Source organism: Triticum urartu, chromosome 7A, assembly GCF_056163025.1.
Source record: "Triticum urartu cultivar PI428250 chromosome 7A, HENAU_Tu73, whole genome shotgun sequence".
In the NCBI taxonomy this organism is placed as follows: Eukaryota; Viridiplantae; Streptophyta; class Magnoliopsida; order Poales; family Poaceae; genus Triticum; species Triticum urartu.
In genome coordinates this window covers 745,939,761-745,962,192 of record NC_141879.1, presented here as the reverse complement: position 1 = coordinate 745,962,192, position 22,432 = coordinate 745,939,761, and the positions used below count along the sequence as shown (strand labels likewise).

Genomic DNA, 22,432 nt, shown 5'->3' with positions numbered 1-22,432 from the left:
AATGAACCTGCAACATCCATCACAACCATTGTAAAATGTTGGCAGAGTTTCAGACGTGAAACAGACTCAGACCCTGAACAAGTAAGATAATGATATCTCCTGCGGAATTCAGGCGATCCGAGTGCTTACTTTACGGAGTATAGGTTGCCGGGGATGTTATCTGCGGCCCTGTCGTGCACCCAGGTCTTGCCGCCCTTGGTTGTTTTCAGCAGGACACCGCTACCACCGGCAGCCCATGCCTCATCCTTTAAAACAGAACCACAGATCAGCTAGTTGTTGTTCAAGGTTACTTAGTAGTATCATGTAAACATAGTACAGTTCGTTTCAGTTAGTGTTACCTTTGAGCGGTAGCCCACGTCCAGAATCCCAAACCCCCGGCTTTGCACCAACGCTTCCTCGAAGTCCTCAACTATCTGGAAATGGATCCTAGTTAGAATATGTTAATGAGCGCTTAAAGGAACTGCATTATGCTGTGTTTGCCCATTTTGCTAACTAAACTGATCGAATCGAATAAGAACTAGCACTCACCCCTGTTCCTTTACTGAGGAAGAGCCCACCGCCGCGCACGAGGAGCCAGAGACCACCATCTGCTCTCCATCCCATGTTCTATATCCGCCGTGCCACAGCCCTGTTGTGCGGTTGCCAATATAGCTGCAATTGCAGGTGTACATAGACACTTCAGAACAAAACCCCGGCCAGATATTTCACCCGAATCGATACTGCTAAGTAGTAGCATAATATCATCGAACCTGCCCAGGCTCCCATGTCAAGAAGAAGTTGCCGCGGCTGGAGACAGCGACGTAGCTGCCGTCAGGTGAGCGGTTCACCGTGTTGAAACTTGAAAGTGCCGGTGTAGTAACTCGCACCGCTAATGCCGCTTGAAACTGTTCTGCACCACAGACAAAAACGACAGAGCAAACAATGTCATGCCTTGATCGCCCAAGTGGATTTTCCGGCACGAGTTTCATCCGGACGGCACTCTCGCCCGGTACAAGGCGCGGTGGGTGCTTCGCGGCTTCACGCAACAGGCCGGCGTCGACTACGGCGAGACCTTCAGTCCGGTGGTCAAACCAGCCACCGTCCGGACTGTCCTGAGCCTCACCGCCGGCAAGTCGTGGCCCATACATCAGCTGGACATCAAGAACGCCTTCCTCCACGGCCATCTTGCGTAGACGGTCTACAGCCACAAGCCTTCCGGCTTCGTCGACGCCACCTCGCCCTCGCATGTGTGCCGGCTAAACCGTTCTTTCTACGGTCTCAAGCAGGCGCCTCGGGCGTGGTTCACCAGGTTCACGACGTACCTGCGGAGCCTTGGCTTCGTCGCGTCGCGGGCGGACTCATCGCTCTTCGTCCTTCGACGTGGTGCTCACCTCGCCTACCTGCTCCTCTACGTCGACGACATCATCCTCACCGCCAGCTCGGGCGCGGTGCTCGACTCCGTCATCCAGGCTCTTCACCGCGAGTTCTCCATGACCGACCTCGGCGCGCTCCACCACTTCCTCAGCATCAACGTCACCACCACTGCGCGTGGCTTGTTCCTTTCCCAGGAACAGTACGCCCTAGAGATCCTCGACCGTGCCGGCATGCTCAACTGCAAGCCCATCTCCACTCCGGTCGACACGCTGGCCAAGCTCTCCACCGACACTGGCCCGCTCTTCCACGACCTGTCGCTCTACCGCAGCCTGGCCGGGGCGCTGCAGTACATCACGTTGACGCGGCCCGATCTCTCTTATGCCGTTCAACAGTGTTGTATGTTCATGCATGCCCCCCGCGACTGCCACTTCCAGCTCATGAAGCGCATCCTTCGGTATCTGCGTGGCACGACTCACCTTGGCCTTCAGATCCATCGCGACGCCGACACCGAGCTCGTGGCTTACTCCGACGCCGACTGGGCCGGCTGCCCCGACACGTGCAAGTCCACCTCGGGCGATTGTGTCTTCCTCGGCTCCAACCTCCTCACGTGGTCATCTAAACGGCAGAGCACCGTTTCTCGTTCGAGCGCCGAGGCCGAGTACCGGGCGGTCGCCAACGCCGTCGCCGAGTCGGTGTGGCTACGCCAACTACTTGGCGAGCTCCACCAACCGCCGTCCCGTGCCACGGTCGTCTACTGCGACAACATAAGTGCTGTGTACATGTCGAGCAACCCGGTGCAACACCAACGCACGAAGCACATCGAGATCGACCTTCACTTCGTGCGCGAGCGTGTGGCACTGGGTGAGATCCGTGTTCTCCACGTACCGACGAGCTCGCAGTTCGCCGACATCTTCACCAAGGGGCTGCCAATGGGCGTCTTCCTCGACTTTCGGTCCAGTCTCAACGTCGACGAACCCCACGTTTCGACTGCGGGAGGGTGTTGGAACGTGCCCACGTCCCTCTCGTCAGGTGGCTAGCCATGCAGCCCGCGTCGTGCGCGTCTCCAACAGCCCACGTACTTCATGTTTATCCTCTCCTGCATGGTAGCGATAGCCGGCTAAGGCCGTTGTACTCTCCCACGTTCCTCTGCTTCCTCTCCTGTAAACTGTATAAATATACCCCGATGGATGAATAGAAGCAGTGTGTGAGTGTTACATATCTCAACTATTAGCTTACTCGTTGCTCACTACAAAATGTGCCATAGAACAAAAAAGACAATCAGAAAACCATGATACAACTCACGAATCATGATTCTATCGCTAGCATGCATATGCCACCCATACCGTAGTTCAGTATGTCACATGTATGTCTATTTGCACCCCACCTCTCGCCCCTTGTAACCTGTAGGTACCGTATGTTTCCTGTGCTAGTGATAAGTTTATAAAGGTTACAAAAAGTATTTTATTGGATTTGTATTTAAAGGTAGTTTACAATGAAACTATATTTGTTACATAGTTAAATTTATAATTAAATATTGACTCAAAATACAAAGGAGACCTAGATGGAGTAATTAACTACTACCTCCATTTGAAATTAGTTGTCGCTCAAACGAATCTATCTAGACGTATTTTAGTTTAGATACATCCGTTTAAGCAACAACTAATTTCGGATGGAGGAAGTATTTGCATAACCAGACAATATCTTACCACATGCCAGCCTCGACGCTTGTTCGTGGTTTTCTCTTCGACGGCGTGTGTGCGTTCTTGTGTAGGTTGCCAGGTCGCCCTGTGTGCCTTGTTTTTGCGGGCATGTTGACGGTTTTCGCCCGGTTTTCCGTTAATTAACTGGACACCTCTCTTCGACCTTTTTTAATGAATTGGGCTCTAAGGACCGCATTTCCAAAAATAAAATATCTTACCACATGGGCGAACATTAATGTGGTCCAGACTTTTCAACTCTAGGCATGGACTGTCTATCTGATTCCTAAAGAGACGTGCGGCTGGTTTGGGTGGTGTACACTTGCACTTGTGTTAACGGACAGCAACAGCCACACACATGGTCATCAGTCATGAGTACACTACTGACTAGTATTCACTTTCCTCTGAGGTTGAGAATTAAGATACCAAGATATTATTCGCGTTTTCTACACCAATCTCTTTTATCTATGTGAACTCTAGCTACTTGTAAACCAAGGAAATGCTCTCCAGCTTGCCACTTTTCTTACCCAACACTTCAATGGCGCCCCTGAAGGAACTCTTCCATATCTCACTTCTCTTGCTAGTATGCGCAGCCAAGGCCACCAACCTGGAAGCAGAAGCACTTCTCCGATGGAAGTCCAGTTTGGTTGGCGCCAACTCGCTGTCCTCATGGTCGACTATGAATTCCACCTGCTCTTGGTTTGGCATCTCATGTGACACTGCCGGGCATGTTACAGAGCTCAGCCTTCCCAACACTGAACTCAAAGGTACGCTCGATTACTTGTATTCGGCAGCATTCTTGAACCTCACCAAGATCAAACTCAACAACAACAGCCTTGCTGGAGCCATCCCGGCAAACATATCCAAGTTGCTCACGCTCACCTTTCTGGACTTGAGCAGCAACAATCTTGTTGGCTTAATACCTCGCTCATTCTCAAGGCTCCAAAATCTCAAGGCACTGCAGCTCTCTGCAAATAATCTCACGGGAGGAATTCCAGAGGAGCTGGGGATGATATCTGGGTTGCGAGATCTTATAGTGGGCAACAACCCACTTGGTGGGTCGATCCGAGCCTCACTCGGGAAACTTCAGTTCCTACAGGAGCTCAACTTCAGAAACGCTAGTCTGGTTTCTACTCTCCCACCAGAGCTAGGGAACCTCACTAGTCTTAAGTACATGACCCTGGGACAGAATCAGTTATATGGAAGTGTGCCACCATGTTTTGCCAGGATACAAACATTGTTGACATTTTACTTGGTTGAAAATAATATAAATGGTACCATCCCGAGAGAGATGTTTACAAACTGTACCAAGCTCGAGTTATTTATGGTATCCAGAAACTTGTTAATTGGAAGCATCCCATCGCATATCAGCAAGTGCAAGCAGCTCCAGATATTTGATGTATCCGGAAACATGTTAACTGGAAGCATCCCATCGCATATCAGCAAGTGCAAGGAGCTCAAGGGTTTTGATGTATCCAGCAACTTGTTAACTGGAAGCATCCCGGCGGAGATAGGGAGCATGCGGAACTTGCAAGCATTGTCCTTGTCCAAAAATCACCTTACTGGAATTGTGCCAACAAATATTGGTAATGCAATATCTTTGATATTCCTTGAGGTCAACTCCAACCATCTCGAGGGTGAGCTTCCTGAAACCATCTCCTTGCTGGTAAATCTCATTGCTCTCGACATGTCGGGCAACAAGTTTACGGGTATCATTCCTAATCATGACAACAGGCAGTTGCCAATTGTCAAGGTGGCTAACAGTACAGACAATAGCAGCTTCTCAGGAGAATCATGGTCTCCCTTTTGTCAATTAACACTCCTGGTGCTCTTGGATCTATCAAACAATGAGTTGTTTGGAGATCTTCCTGGTTGCATCTGGAACTTGAAAGATTTACAGTTCTTGGATTTGTCGGGCAATGCTTTAGCTGGGGAAGTTCCAACCTCAACTTTCTTCAACTCTTCACTAAGGTCACTGCACTTGTCAAGTAATAAATTCACAGGTTGCTTTCCAATGGTGTTGAAGAAGTTCAAAAGCCTTGTTGTTTTGGATCTCCGGGACAATAAGATTTCTGGTGTAATTCCTCCGTGGATAGGGGAAAGCAATCCTTCGTTGAGGATTCTCAGCCTCCGCTCAAACAAGTTCTACGGGAGTATTCCTTGGCAGCAGTTATCACAACTCCCCCATCTCCAACTGCTAGATCTTGCTGAAAACAATTTTGTAGGTTCCATACTAGAAAGTTTGGTCAACATCTCCCTGATGAGACAGACATTTGTGACACAACCAGTTGTAAAAATTGACATAGCACTTACTTCCCACAGATATTTTTATGTTTACAATGGAAGCATGGACATAATTTGGAAGGGACGGGAGTGCACCTTCAAGGGAAGGCATGCATTTGTGACTGGTATTGATCTCTCTGGTAATTCTCTATCTGGTGAGATCCCTTCAGAGCTCACAAGTCTCAGAGGCATGCGGTTACTAAATATTTCAAGAAATAATCTGTCTGGTAGTATCCCCAAGGATATTGGCAATCTAAAGCTATTAGAGTCCCTTGACCTCTCCTGGAACAAACTATCAGGTCATATTCCGCCTAGTGTTTCAAACCTGATGTCCCTCAGCAACCTCAATCTCTCCAATAACCTTCTGTCTGGAGAGATACCTACAGGCAGTCAGCTTCAAACACTCGATGACCCATCAATCTATGGCAATAATCTTGGACTCTGTGGTCCCCCCTTAAGACCATGCACAAATAATTCGAGTAGTACAACACCAATGGATGGAGCAGAGGAACATCACCATGAACTCGAAACACTGTGGCTGTACTACTCGGTGATTGCTGGAATTGTCTTTGGTTTCTGGGTATGGTTTGGAGCATTATTTTTCTGCAAGATCTGGCGGGTTGCTTTCTTCAGTTTTGTCGATGCCATGCAGCAGAATATTGTGCACAAGATGAAGCGTATCTGACTGTATTTATGATGCTTCGCACTAGATGCACAATTTGGCAGAAGAGGCTGCTTTATCTGCAGTCCGCATTGTATAATGTATTTTTCATGACCCTGCAGCTGCGGTTGCAGCTGTTTGTTTTGTTTCACCAATAGGCTACAAATTTATGTGCCTTTTGTGGGCAGAATTGGCTTGTAGTTGTTGTATGATGTGACCAGTGTTCTACAGGATTGCATTAGGTTTTATTATCTGAATTTTTGTGCTTTCCTACAATATTAGTTCGACCGGATATTTAGCAAGAGGTATAACCTCGATAAATTCTTTGGAGTGACATCCACTCAATCTCCATAGTATTTTTTGTGTTTTTTACGTGGTGCAACCAAAGAACAACAATTATAGTATATTGTGTTTCCGCTTGCTGTAGGATTTGAGATGTCAACGATTATAGTATGTTTTGGAGCATTATAGTATATTGTATTTCTGCTTTTTCATGTTCCAGTGTTTGTTGAATCATGCGACCAAAAAGGCCCTTACGCATGATTTACTGCTGTATGAGAAAAGTCAAGATTGATGTTTCAAACTCTAATGAGAAAATGTACATCGATAAGCAAATACCTCTGGGGAGGATTAATATTGCATTTAAGTAGAGACTAGAGTATTAAATCAACTCAATTAACAAGTTTTTTGTGTGGACGTGTATAATAAAAACCAACCACAGATTTTTGTCTCCTCTCTAAAAGAAATTAACCTTGACAGGGATTAGCATTTGAAGTATTTTTTCCCCATCTGCATCAATTACGATGAAAGACTGAAATGATCTGCCAGGAGTACCTGGCACGGGAGGTGTAAGAGCTTGTCGACCTAACGCCGTGTGGATCCAGAGTGGTTTGTTTGTTCTGCCTTGCATTTACCGTCGGTTTTTGAGCGCTGTGAGTGCTGCACTTCAGATTCTACAGCTTTGTATACACATTGCTATGTATGCAGGGTTGGATTTTGTGTTTGTCGAGACGCTCTCAACTGAACTGAAACCATTGCAGAGCTGCTGCTGCCGACCAAGAAAAAGAAACCCTGCCGCCATCATCACAAAATCTGAATATCCTGCCTTTTATTGTGTTATCAGATTGAAATATTCAATCTTATGTGGATGGTCTGTTTTGATAACATAATAAGTTTACCAAACGGACTACGTATCTACATAGCATAGTTTTCAACCTGCGGGCAAAAGGTGTCCTGTTTCTGCTGTATAGTGAAGCCCTTCCTTCTGCTATCTTCCAATGCATAGTTGCAATCATGATTGTTCAAAGCCTTCTACTTCTTATTTTTCTTCATCAGGCATAGAGGCGGCGGTGGAATCCGGAAAGAGCAAACAAACAATGTACATGCATGACGAAGATGGATGCTTGACAGCTCGATGACTGGTGGACGCAATGGAAATATTGACCCACGATGGATAGTACTCTCTCCGTCCGAAAATACTTGTCGAAGAAATGGATAAAAATGAATGTATCTAGAACTAAGATATGTCTAGATACATCCATTCCTCCGACAAGTATTTCCGGACGGAGAGAGTATATGCAGAGGAAGATAAACCGCTTGCGTTTGCCCGCGGTTCAGGTTAGACTTAATGGACATAGATTAAAGGTTTCGTTGAACAACTTTGGTCATGATTCAAAACCGTCTAAGATTCAACCCTGAGACCGGTTTTGACCTTGTTGACCGGTTTTGAACCCATTGACCAGCCAGTCAGCGTGTCACATGAGCGACACTGTTCATAACACTGTTCATGAATTCATTTTCTGCCAAAAAATCAGAAAATTTCATTTTCTGGAAAATTCTCACGCGAACAGTACTGTTCACGTGGCGAAAAATGAAATATTCCCGAATTCACTGCATATGCGGTGAAAAAAATCATTTTGAAAAAAGTTTGAAGAATTCCGTTTTCGCCACGTGAATAGTAATTTCGGGATTTCGTTATCCCCCGCATGAACAGTACATTTGAAATTTTTTTGTCCACTAGTACTGTTCACATGTGTGAAAACTGGGAATTTTCGAAAATTTGTGCTGATACTTTTTATATTTTTTTCAAACTTTTCCTGAGTTACTGTTCACGAGACGAAAAATTATTTTTCCTTCTAAAAATGGTACTTTTTATTTTTTTTTGAATTTACTATTCATGCAGGATTTTTCCCCTAGAAATTGAATTTCTCAGTTTTTTGGGGGGGAAAGTTTCAGAAAATGAATTTGTGAACAGTGTCGCTGATGTGGCACGCTGACTGGGCGGTCAACAGGTTCAAAACCGGTCAACAGGGTCAAAACCGGTCTCAGGGTTGAATCTTAGATGGTTTTGAGAGTTGGGGGTTGTAGATTAGACGCTTTTGAAGTTGAGGGTTGTATATTAGACTAGGGCAAAAGTTGGGGGTTGAAATATGCACTTCTCTCTTCAGAAAAGGCTCAATGCTACTGGCTTCTTCAGGTATAATGTACCGAGTGAGCCTTAATGACGGTATGGGCCTTCATGGGAGAGGTATGAGCAATGTACGGAGTGATGCCCGATACTAGGAACCTACTTTTGTTCGTCGTTGATCACAAGCTCTTGAATATCTACAATCTGATTACGCCTAGTTTTGAGATATTGCCTACCTAGGTCAGTTTACGCCTGATGTTGTGAAAGGGGCCGGGCTGGGAAGGAGACACTGGAACAAGGATGTGCTGCAAGCTCAAGCACATAGTCCTGATGATCAGAACAGCATAGTGCTGATGCGAATGCTGGAACCAGGAGATGGTGGTGATGTCGTGCTGCAACTCCAGAGTCGATCACAGGTTCATCAGTCATAGGGTCATCTAGAACTGACCTGGAGTTCACCTTGTGTGGCTTCATGTGACGATGATTGGTACGCTTCCTGGGTAAGGTACGTAGCGAGAATCATCAACGATGTTTAGTTTCTGCACAATCAGCAGGTTTTTTTTTTTGCGACAGAAAGAGAGTTTTATTCCATAATCAGAGGGTTACAATCGAGAGGCACCAACTCCTCAATACAAGGTGGGCTCCTTCCCAGCCATACGGCAGTAGTGGACTCCGTACGACTATACAATGCCAACCGATGTGCTACCCTATTTTGATCACGCTTTATTTTTGATGGAACAAACTCTCGATCCTGAAGATGACGCTTGATCTCTAGTACCAAGTGCCCATAAACAGACCTGGACAAACCGTCCCCGGGGTCATTGCAGCTAGTGCCGTAGATGAGTCTGACTGAACCACAATTGGCAAGGATGAATGCTGCAGGGCCAAGGCCATACCCTGCATTATTGCATGTAGTTCCGCTTCCAGCGCGTCGTTACAGTTGAAGATGCATCTATATGCCGCAAAGATCACACCACCCTCATGATTCCGAAGTATCATACCTGCTGCCGCCGACCCGTCCTCTTGCATGAAGGCACCATCCACCGAAAGCGCTGCCCAGCCCGTGGGCGGCCGCGGCCAGTGAAGGGGTATTGGCGGTGCGGATGCTTCGGCGTTTGCAACTCGGACCGCAGGCATCTTCCCTTTGAGAATTTCATCCGTGGAGAAAGGCCCACACAGGGTCAAAGAATTCATATAACTTTGAAGGTAATCCGACGTTGCCGTTACGGACGGAACATCCTTTCTGTGTGTAAGGTCCGATCGTAGCGACCAAATCCTCCATAACAACATGATCGTGCAATCCCGCATGTGATCATCGCAATTTGCCAGGACGTTTAAAAGCCATTCCTTCCCAGTATCATGAAGGAGCTCCTGGCTCGGTAGACGCCACACAGTTCTCATCTGAGCCCATATCCCCTGCGCATGTTCACATGACACTAGAGCATGAAAGCTAGTCTCCTTTTCTCAGCCACACACCCGACAGCTATCTCTCGTAGATATGTGACGATACTTCTTGCATTCATTTGTAGCTAAAGCTCCAGAGACCACCTTCCAGGCCATAATTCTCATTTTTAGAGGCACTTTAGAGCTCCAAATCCGCTGCCAAATCGGCCTCCGACCCGAAGCATTACTGCTTGACGAGCTGAGCCTCATGGAGTGTTGGACTTCCATTGCAAGATGATAAGCACTACGCACAGAGAACTGTCCAGACCTCTCCGGGGCCCAAGCGATGAAATCCTGCCCGTTCCTTGGAGATGTGCGTATCTTCACAATCTCCCTGACATCCATGTCCCAAAAATGCTCCCTGAGCCGTTCCACATCCCATGCTCCATGTTCATTCAGAAAATCAGCTACCCGATTGAACCGACAATTCCTTTTAGGAGTAATCGGTCTGAAATTGTGACCACGAGGGATCCAAGCATCTCTCCAGGTTTTTATCATTTCGCCGTTGCACACGCGCCATATAATGCCCTTTTTCACCAAATCAAGACCATGAACAATACCCTTCCAGACCGCCGAACTGTTAGACGAGAAAACAATGTCAAGCAGGTTTCCCCTAGGGTAGTATTTGGCCTTCAATAATCTCGCACAAAGGCTATCTGGGCTATCTAAGAGGCGCCAAGCCTGCTTGGCAAGCAGAGCTTGATTAAACGCCCTCATGTCTCGGAATCCCATGCCCCCCATTGCTTTGGGTAACATCATTCTCTCCCAACTTAACCAGACCATCTTCCTTTTGCCATTTTCCACCCCCACCAATATTGCCGCATCATCTTGGTTAGATCATCACACACTGAAGCCGGCAGTTTGAACACACTCATTACATAGGTAGGAATCGCCTGAGCCACATCCTTGATAAGAATCTCTTTATTTCCAACTGAAACATATTGTTCACTCCAATCAACAAGAATTTTCCTCAATCTATCTTGCAGTGTCTCAAATTGCCCCTTGTGAACTCTTCCTTCAGGGACCGGGAGTCCAAGGTATTTTGGTTCAAACACCTGCTGCGTTACCTCCAATGTACTCTTGATCTCATCCACGACTGACCCACCGCAGTTGTCAGAAAACAGGATGGAACACTTCTCGGGATTTATAAGTTGACCCGTCGCCGAGGAATAAGTGTTCAACAAACCTTTAACAACATCCGCCTGCTGGCCTGAAGCTTCAAAAAATAGCAAGGTATCATCCGCAAAGAGGAGATGAGAGATCTCTGGTGCACCCCGACAAATGGTCACCCCGTTCAAACTGCCTTCATTCACTGATTTAGATAGGAGAGAAGATAACGCGTCAGCGACAAAGGGAAACAAAAACGGAGACAATGGGTCACCTTGACAAAGGCCTCGTGATGGTGAAAAAACCTCCAGAAGTTTCCCATTCAGTTTAACCGAGTAACGGACAGATTTAACACAAGACATTATCCAAGCTATCCACTGTTCCGAGAAGCCCCATCTACTCAGCGCCTTCTCCAGAAAATCCCAGTCGACCCGATCGTACGCCTTTGAGAGATCGAGCTTGTATGCACAGGCCGCCCGACTGGTATTTTTCAATGATTGTATGTGGTGGATGCACTCAAAGGCAATAATAGAATTATCCGAGATGAGCCGGCCCGGAATAAAATCACTTTGATTTTCAGAGATCAACTCCGACAGACAAGGCCGGAGACGGTTAACCAAACATTTATACACCAACTTGTAAATAACATTGCAGAGGCTGATCGGCCTGAAATCCTTAAGCTCCTTGGGATGAGGAACTTTCGGGATGAGGACGATCGCCGTATCATTAACCCCCTCTGGCATGGAGCCAGAGACAAAGAACTCCAACACGGCAGCAGTGATTTCAGATTTTAGAGTTGCCCAATTCCATTGATAAAACCTTGTCGGGAAGCCATCCGTGCCCGGAGCTTTAAGCGGGCCAATTTGAAACAGTGCATTCGACACTTCCTCCTCGGTAAATGATGCACATAACATGGCGTTCATCTGGTCAGTTACCTTAGGGACAATAGCCTAGAGAACGACATCGGGGTTGAGAGTCGGGTCCTTGGTGTACACTTCCTTGAAGTAGGAAGTAGCCATGCGTTCCATGTCCGATGGAGAGGAGCACCATGAGCCATCAGACCGCCGAAGTCTCTGTATGTAGTTCCTCCGCGCCCGCCATACAGCTCGCCTATGCAAATATGCCATGTTTCGTTCTCCCTCCTTCAGCCACGTAATGCGCGATCTCTGTAACCACATCATCTCTTCCCTATATAATAGCTCATCGAGTTGGGCCATCTTCTAGCGAATCAACGAGCGATCCGCATCTCTTAGCTGTAGATCAGCCAGCTCGGATCTCAACTTCTCCAATTCTGTGACAACGTGGCCAAAATTCTTCTTACTCCACGCCCTAAGGTCATTCATCATTTCATGTAGGGCGTCCCGCACCGCCGCCAGATTGCCGGCCGGTTTGCTTTTCCTCCATCCATTCGCCACCACCTCTGCCAGCGCCGGGTGGCGTTCCCACATAATCTCATATCGAGGGGAAGCATGCCACCACCTCTGTACGCCAATATGGGCATCCAGGTCCCGCTGTTGGTTATTGACCGGAGACATGTCTCGGTCATGTCTACATTGTTCTCGAACCCGTAGGGTCCGCACGCTTAAGGTTACGATGACAGTTATATTATGAGTTTATGCATTTTGATGTACCGAAGGTTGTTCGGAGTCCCGGATGTGATCACGGACATGACGAGGAGTCTCGAAATGGTCGAGACATAAAGATTGATATATTGGAAGCCTACGTTTGGATATCGGAAGTGTTCCGGGTGAAATCGGCATTTTACCGGAGTACCGGGAGGTTACCGGAACCCCCCGGGAGCTATATGGGCCATAGTGGTCCTTAGTGGAAAAGAGAAGAGGCAGCCCAACATGGGCCGCGCGCCCCTCCCCTCCCTTGGTCCGAATAGGACAAGGAGAGGGGGCCGGCCCCTCTCTCTCTTTTCCCCCCTCCGCGAATCCTATTCCAACTAGGATTGGGGGGGGGGGGGGAATCCTACTCCCAGAGGGAGTAGGACTCTCCTGGCGCGCCTCTCCTAGGCCGGCCGCACCCCCCCCTTTAGTCCTTTATATACGGAGGCAGGGGCACCCTAGAGACACACAAGTTGATCCACGTGATCTTACTCTTAGCCGTGTGCGGCGCCCCCAGCCACTATAGACCTCGATAATATTGTAGCGGTGCTTAGGCGAAGCCCTGCAGTAGTAGTACATCAAGATCGTCACCACGCCGTCGTGCTGACGGAACTCTTCCCCGACACTTTGCTGGATCGGAGTCCGGGGATCGTCATCGAGCTGAACGTGTGCTAAAACTCGGAGGTGCCGTAGTTTCGGTGCTTGATCGGTCGGGCCGTGAAGACGTACGACTACATCAACCAAACGCTTCCGTTGTCGATCTACCGGGTATGTAGATCACACTCTCCCCTCGTTGCTATGCATCACCATGATCTTGCGTGTGCGTAGGAAATTTTTTGAAATTACTACGTTCCCCAACAGTGGCATCCGAGCCTAGGTTTTATATGTTGATGTTATATGCACGAGTAGAACACAAGTGAGTTGTGGGCGATATAAGTCATACTGCTTACCAGCATGTCATACTTTGGTTCGGCGGTATTGTTGGATGAAGCGGCCCAGACCGACATTACGCATACGCTTACGCGAGACCGGTTCTCCCGACGTGCTTTGCACAGAGGTGGCTTGCGGATGACAGTTTCTCCAACTTTAGTTGAACCAAGTGTGGCTACGCCCGGTCCTTGCGAAGGTTAAAACAGCACCAACTTGAGAAACTACCGTTGTGGTTTTGATGCGTAGGTAAGATTAGTTCTTGCTTAAGCCCGTAGCAGCCACGTAAAACTTGCAACAACAAAGTAGAGGACGTCTAACTTGTTTTTGCAGGGCATGTTGTGATGTGATATGGTCAAGAGATGATGCTGAATTTTATTGTATGAGATGATCATGTTTTGTAACCGAGTTATCGGCAACTGGCAGGAGCCATATGGTTGTCGCTTTATTGTATGCAATGCAATCGCGATGTAATGCTTTACTTTATCACTAAGCGGTAGCGATAGTCGTGGAAGCACAAGCTTGGCGAGACGACAACGATGCTACGATGGAGATCAAGGTGTCACGCCGGTGACGATGGTGATCACGACGGTGCTTCGGAGATGGAGATCACAAGCACAAGATGATGATGGCCATATCATATCACTTATATTGATTGCATGTGATGTTTATCTTTTATGCATCTTATCTTGCTTTGATTGACGGTAGCATTATAAGATGATCTCTCACTAATTATCAAGAAGTGTTCTCCCTGAGTATGCACCGTTGCAAAAGTTCTTCGTGCTGAGACACCACGTGATGATCGGGTGTGATAGGCTCTACGTTCAAATACAACGGGTGCAAAACAGTTGCACACGCGGAATACTCAGGTTATACTTGACGAGCCAAGCATATACAGATATGGCCTCGGAACACAGAGACCGAAAGGTCGAGCGTGAATCATATAGTAGATATGATCAACATAGTGATGTTCACCAATGAAACTACTCCATCTCACGTGATGATCGGACATGGTTTAGTTGATTTGGATCACGTAATCACTTAGAGGATTAGAGGGATGTCTATCTAAGTGGGAGTTCTTTAAGTAAATTAACTGAACTTAAATTTATCATGAAACTTAGTACCTGATAAGTATCTTGCTTGTTTATGCTTGATTGTGATAGATGGCTCGTGCTGTTGTTCCGTTGAATTTTAATGCGTTCCTTGAGAAAGCAAAGTTGAAAGATGATGGTAGCAATTACACGGACTGAGTCCGTAACTTGAGGATTATCCTCATTGCTGCACAGAAGAATTACGTCCTGGAAGCACCGCTGGGTGCCAGGCCTGCTGCTGGAGCAACGCCGGATGTTATGAACGTCTGGCAGAGCAAAGCTGATGACTACTCAATAGTTCAGTGTGCCATGCTTTACGGCTTAGAATCGGGACTTCAACGACGTTTTGAACGTCATGGAGCATATGAGATGTTCTATGAGTTGAAGTTAATATTTCAAGCAAATGCCCGGATTGAGAGATATGAAGTCTCCAATAAGTTCTATAGCTGTAAGATGGAGGAGAACAATTCTGTTAGTGAGCATATACTCAAAATGTCTGGGTATAATAATCACTTGATTCAATTGGGAGTTTATCTTCCAGATGATTGCGTCATTGACAGAATTCTCCAATCACTGCCACCAAGCTACAAGAGCTTCGTTATGAACTATAATATGCAAGGGATGAATAAGACTATTCCCGAGCTCTTCGCAATGCTGAAAGCTGCGGAGGTAGAAATCAAGAAGGAGCATCAAGTGTTGATGGTCAACAAGACCACTAGTTTCAAGAAAAAAGGGCAAAGGGAAGAAGAAGGGAAACTTCAAAAAGAACAGCAAGCAAGTTGCTACTCAAGAGAAGAAACCCAAACCTGGACCTAAGCCTGAAACTGAGTGCTTCTACTGCAAGCAGACTGGTCACTGGAAGCGGAACTGCCCCAAGTATTTGGCGGATAAAAAGGATGGCAAGGTGAACAAAGGTATATGTGATATACATGTTATTGATGTGTACCTTACTAATGCTCGCAGTAGCACCTGGGTATTTGATACTGGTTCTGTTGCTAATATTTGCAACTCGAAACAGGGACTACGGATTAAGCGAAGATTGGCTAAGGACGAGGTGACGATGCGCGTGGAACGGTTCCAAAGTCGATGTGATCGCAGTCGGCACGCTACCTCTACATCTACCTTCGGGATTAATATTAGACCTAAATAATTGTTATTTGGTGCCAGCGTTAAGCATAAACATTATATCTGGATCTTGTTTGATGCGAGACGGTTATTCATTTAAATCTAAGAATAATGGTTGTTCTATTTATATGAGTAATATCTTTTATGGTCATGCACCCTTATTCTATTTATATGAGTAATATCTTTTATGGTCATGCACCCTTGAAGAGTGGTCTATTCTTGTTGAATCTCGATAGTAGTAACACACATATTCATAATGTTGAAGCCAAAAGATGCAGAGTTGATAATGATAGTGCAACATATTTATGGCACTGCCGTTTAGGTCATATCGGTGTAAAGCGCATGAAGAAACTCCATACTGATGGACTTTTGGAACCACTTGATTATGAATCACTTGGTACTTGCGAACCGTGCCTCATAGGCAAGATGACCAAAACACTGTTCTCCGGTACTATGGAGAGAGCAACAGATTTATTGGAAATCATACATACAGATGGATGTGGTCCGACGAATATTGAGGCTCGTAGCGGATATCGTTATTTTCTCACCTTCACAGATGACTTAAGCAGATATGGGTATATCTACTTAATGAAACATAAGTCTGAAACGTTTGAAAAGTTCAAAGAATTTCAGAGTGAAGTTGAAAATCATCGTAACAAGAAAATAAAGTTTCTACGATCTGATCGTGGAGGAGAATGTTTGAGTTACGAGTTTGGTGTACATTTGAAAAATTGTGGAATAGTTTCGCAACTCACGCCACCCAAAACACCACAGCGTAATGGTGTGTCCGAACGTCGTAATCGTACTTTACTAGATATGGTGTGATCTATGATGTCTCTTACTGATTTACCGCTATCGTTTTGGGGATACGCTCTAGAGACGGCCGCATTCACGTTAAATAGGGCACCATCAAAATCCGTTGAGACGACGCCTTATGAACTATGGTTTGGCAAGAAACCAAAGTTGTCGTTTCTGAAAGTTTGGGGCTGTGATGCTTATGTGAAAAAGTTTCAACCTGATAAGCTCGAACTCAAATCGGAGAAATGTGTCTTCATAGGATATCCAAAGGAGACTATTGGATACACCTTTTATCACAGATCCGAAGGCAAGACTTTTGTTGCTAAATTCAGAAACTTTCTAGAGAAGGAGTTTCTCTCGAAAAAGTGAGTGGGAGGAAAGTAGAACTTGACGAGGTAACTGTACCTGCTCCCTTACTGGAAAGTAGTACATCACAGAAAACTGTTTCTGTGACACCTACACCAGTTAGTGAGGAAGCTAATGATGATGATCATGAAACTTCAGAACAAGATACTACTGAACCTCGTAGATCAACCAGAGTAAGATCTGCGCCAGAGTGGTACGGTAATCCCGTTCTGGAAGTCATGATACTAGATCATGATGAACCTACGAGCTATGAAGAAGCGATGGTGAGCCCAGATTCCGCAAAGTAGCTTGAAGCCATGAAATCTGAGATGGGATACCATGTATGAGAACAAAGTATGGACTTTGGTTGACTTGCCCGATGATCGGCAAGCAATTGAGAATAAATGGATCTTCAAGAAGAAGACTGACGCTGACGGTAATATTACTGTCTACAAAGCTCGACTTGTCGCAAAAGGTTTTCGACAAGTTCAAGGGATTGACTATGATGAGACCTTCTCACCCGTAGCGATGCTTAAGTCTGTCCGAATCATGTTAGCAATTGCCGCATTTTATGATTATGAAATTTGGCAGATGGATGTCAAAAATGCATTCCTGAATGGATTTCTGGAAGAAGAGTTGTATATGATGCAACCAGAAGGTTTTGTCGATCCAAAGGGAGCTAACAAAGTGTGCAAAGCTCCAGCGATCCATTTATGGACTGGTGCAAGCCTCTCGGAGTTGGAATAAACGTTTTGATAGTGTGATCAAAGCATTTGGTTTTATACAGACTTTTGGAGAAGCCTATATTTACAAGAAAGTGAGTGGGAGTTCTATAGCATTTCTGATATTATATGTAGATGACATATTACTAATTGGGAATGATATAGAATTTTTGGATAGCATAAAGGGATACTTGAATAAGAGTTTTTCAATGAAAGACCTCGGTGAAACTTCTTACATATTAGGCATTAAGATCTATAGAGATAGATCAAGACGCTTAATTGGACTTTCACAAAGCACATACCTTGACAAAGTTTTGAAGAAGTTCAAAATGGATCAAGCAAAGAAAAGGGTTCTTGCCTGTGTTACAAGGTGTGAAGTTGAGTAAGACTCAATGCCCGACCACTGCAGAAGATAGAGAGAATATAAAAGATGTTCCCTATGCTTCAGCCATAGGCTCTATCATGTATGCAATGCTGTGTACCAGACCTGATGTGTGCCTTGCTATAAGTCTAGCAGGGAGGTACCAAAGTAATCCAGGAGTGGATCACTGGACAGCGGTCAAGAACATCCTGAAGTACCTGAAAAGGACTAAGGATATGTTTCTCGTATATGGAGGTGACAAAGAGCTCATCGTAAAAGGTTACGTTGATGCAAGCTTTGACACTGATCCAGACGATTCTAAATCGCAAACCGGATACGTGTTTACATTAAACGGTGGAGCTGTCAGTTGGTGCAGTTCTAAACAAAGCATTGTAGCGGGATCTACATGTGAAGCGGAGTACATAGCTGCTTCGGAAGCAGCAAATGAAGGAGTCTGGATGAAGGAGTTCATATTCGATCTAGGTGTCATACCTAATGCATCGGGTCCAATGAAAATCTTTTGTGACAATATTGGTGCAATTGCCTTGGCAAAGGAATCCAGATTTCACAAGAGAACCAAGCACATCAAGAGACGCTTCAATTCCATCCGGGATCTAGTCCAGGTGGGAGACATAGAGATTTGCAAGATACATACGGATCTGAATGTTGCGGACCCGTTGACTAAGCCTCTTCCACGAGCAAAACATGATCAGCACCAAGGCTCCATGGGTGTTAGAATCATTACTGTGTAATCTAGATTATTGGCTCTAGTGCAAGTGGGAGACTGAAGGAAATATGCCCTAGAGGCAATAATAAAGTTATTATTTATTTCCTTATATCATGATAAATGTTTATTATTCATGCTAGAATTGTATTAACCGGAAACATAATATATGTGTGAATACATAGACAAACAAAAGTATCACTAGTATGCCTCTACTTGACTAGCTCGTTAATCAAAGATGGTTATGTTTCCTAACCATGAACAATGAGTTGTTATTTGATTAACGGGATCACATCATTAAGTGAATGATCTGATTGACATGACCCATTCCATTAGCTTAGCACCCGATCGTTTAGTATGTTGCTATTGCTTTCTTCATGACTTATACATGTTCCTATGACTATGAGATTATGCAACTCCTGTTTGCCGGAGAAACACTTTGTGTGCTACCAAACGTCACAACATAACTGGGTGATTATAAAGGAGCTCTACAGGTGTCTCCAAAGGTACATGTTGGGTTGGCGTATTTCGAGATTAGGATTTGTCACTCCGATTGTCGGAGAGGTATCTCTGGGCCCTCTCGGTAATGCGCATCACTTAAGCCTTGCAAGCATTGCAACTAATGAGTTAGTTGCGGGATGATGTATTGCAGAACGAGTAAAGAGACTTGCCGGTAACGAGATTAAACTAGGTATTGGAATACCGACGATCGAATCTCGGGCAAGTAACATACCGATGACAAAGGGAACAACGTATGTTGTTATGCGGTCTGACCGATAAAGATCTTCGTAGAATATGTAGGAGCCAATATGGGCATCCAGGTCCCGCTGTTGGTTATTGACCGGAGACATGTCTCGGTCATGTCTACATTGTTCTCGAACCCGTAGGGTCCGCACGCTTAAGGTTACGATGACAGTTATATTATGAGTTTATGCATTTTGATGTACCGAAGGTTGTTCGGAGTCCCGGATGTGATTACGGACATGACGAGGAGTCTCAAAATGGTCGAGACATAAAGATTGATATATTGGAAGCCTATGTTTGGATATCGGAAGTGTTCCGGGTGAAATCGGGATTTTACCGGAGTACCGGGAGGTTACCGGAACCCCCCGGGAGCTGTATGGGCCACAGTGGAAAAGAGAAGAGGCAGCCCAACATGGGCCGCGCGCCCCTCCCCTCCCTTGGTCCGAATAGGACAAGGAGAGGGGGTCGGCCCCTCTCTCTCTTTTCCCCCCTCCGCGAATCCTATTCCAACTAGGATTGGGGGGGGGGGGGGAATCCTACTCCCAGAGGGAGTAGGACTCTCCTGGCGCGCCTCTCCTAGGCCGGCCGCACCCCCCCCCCTTTAGTCCTTTATATACGGAGGCAGGGGCACCCCAGAGACACACAAGTTGATCCACGTGATCTTACTCTTAGCCGTGTGCGGCGCCCCCAGCCACTATAGACCTCGATAATATTGTAGCGGTGCTTAGGCGAAGCCCTGCAGTAGTAGTACATCAAGATCGTCACCACGCCGTCGTGCTGACGGAACTCTTCCCCGACACTTTGCTGGATCGGAGTCCGGGGATTGTCATCGAGCTGAAGTGTGCTAAAACTCGGAGGTGCCGTAGTATCGGTGCTTGATCGGTCGGGCCGTGAAGACGTACGACTACATCAACCAAACGCTTCCGTTGTCGATCTACCGGGTATGTAGATCACACTCTCCCCTCGTTGCTATGCATCACCATGATCTTGCGTGTGCGTAGGAATTTTTTTGAAATTACTACGTTCCCCAACAGCTAGAATTTGGAGTTGGACAGCACATGCATAACCCGAAACCTTTTGGGTCCTTGATTATTATATTAATAGTTTTTGTCATTTTATTTTGCAGCACGACATTGGCATAGCTACCTCTACTCCGACTGGATTTATATATCAAGTTTAATCTTATTTGCAGTACCAAAGAAAATATTTGGTGGAGTTGTACAATTAACTCCTGGTGTACCATGTATTGCAAATACAATTGATTCTGTTTCAAACAAGATGATGTTCATTTGAGCTACTAATACATGAGCATTATAGCACATACAGGAGAAACTCGACAGGAAAATCTTGAACAAAAGGAGGAACTCCCCAATTATGAGCAAACTGTGGTAAGTTTCCAATTCAATAAGTTTTTGATTGACCAACATATATGGCATGTACTTCTTTTGAATAACTGTAACATTTCATTTTCTGAACAGTTGGACACACTTACATATTCAGGTCAACATTGAATCCAACTGAGCGTTGCACAGTCAGTTAAAATAGTCCTGAGACCTGAGTATATCTAACAAAAATACTAATTACTGAAGGGCTTCCGCATGCCACGGGGCTGCACACTTGCGAGGCGGCGATGTTGCCACGAGCATGGGAGCCGGCAGCCTCGCTGCTCCACGACTTGGTAGTGTGTCCTTCACACTGGCAGGATCCATCATAGCATCTCGGACAGGTAAGACATTCAGTAGCAAGCACATCAGCCAAAGTATGTGCAAACGAAGAGACGCAAAAGAGAGATTTCTCTGGCATAGGGCTTGAGATTGCTGCTAGAAAATTCAGTACTTCAGTGTATGCTGTCGTTCTTCTCCCGGTTAGCAAGTTTGATTACCAATTTCACATGTACTTGACAATCAATGGTCTTTTCAAACAAGAATTATCAAGCTAAGCTGGATGATTATAGCATGAAATTAATTTGAATTTAGCTACCGATAATATGATGGGTTGTTGTCCATTACTCCATATATACTACACCACGGCATTACACAAATAGATTGGATATATATATCGATGACAAGCAAGGAAAAAGTAATTGCTGGAGTGAAGAGATACATTCTGCAAACTTTACACTTATTTCTTATAGTGGAACTATGTCTCCAATATAGGTGATCAAAGCAGCTAATCCAAATTTGAGGAAAATAAAGTAAACATACAAGAGGATACATGCCAGGATAAAAGTAGATAAAACATGCCAAGATTTGTCAACTTTTCATCATTACAGCCTATCTGTATCGGATACATACATATGCCAAAATTTAGCAGGTGCACCCACACAATATTATGTTAGATATTACATTTTGTTGGGTTGTTTTTTGTAAAAAAGATTAAAGACAGACAACATTATATAGATTGGAATGACATGAGCTTACTACAATGATATGTTTTCTGTTCTTGGATATGAAATCCGTTGCTAACAACTCATCACACGGGATAAACAAATTTAAACGAGATGACTAATATTGCCTCATGATATAAATATTGGCTACAATTGTTTTTGACCAATGAGTTTTTGTGTATTCTGTGCATTCTCAAAACATTTATATAATTTTGCAAGTCTACATAACATCCTATAGCAACATCTCAATGCTAATTTAGATTTAAAACACATAGGAAATCTAGCCGCACAAATGCGCGGGTCAACCCGCTAGTTTATGTACATTACTTTTTTTTTGCGTGGAGTTTATGTACATTACTTGGGGAGCAATGTTACACTTGCGGTAGATTTATACGCAGGCTACGCACAGGATGACATGGCATCATTTAATTGGATTTTTCCGGGCCCCACTGCTAGATTCATAGGGAAGATAAGTAGAAGATTACCAACAATTAGATCAGTTGATAAATCTATACCTGTTACGACATGTACCTCGTTTTTTTTGTGGGAATATGACAAGTACCTCTGAAGGTTATACGAGTAGATCAAAAAGAATTTTCTGAAAAAAAAGAGTAGATCAAAAAGAAAAGGCAAGTTATTCTAAAAAAA

General features: G+C 45.3%; 1 pseudogene; it reads left to right on the top strand.

The window, feature by feature from the left end:
* Nucleotides 1-3,550: 3,550 nt before the first annotated feature.
* Nucleotides 3,551-6,018, top strand: LOC147962693 (receptor-like protein EIX2; annotated as a pseudogene).
* The last annotated feature ends 16,414 nt before the right edge of the window (nucleotides 6,019-22,432 follow it).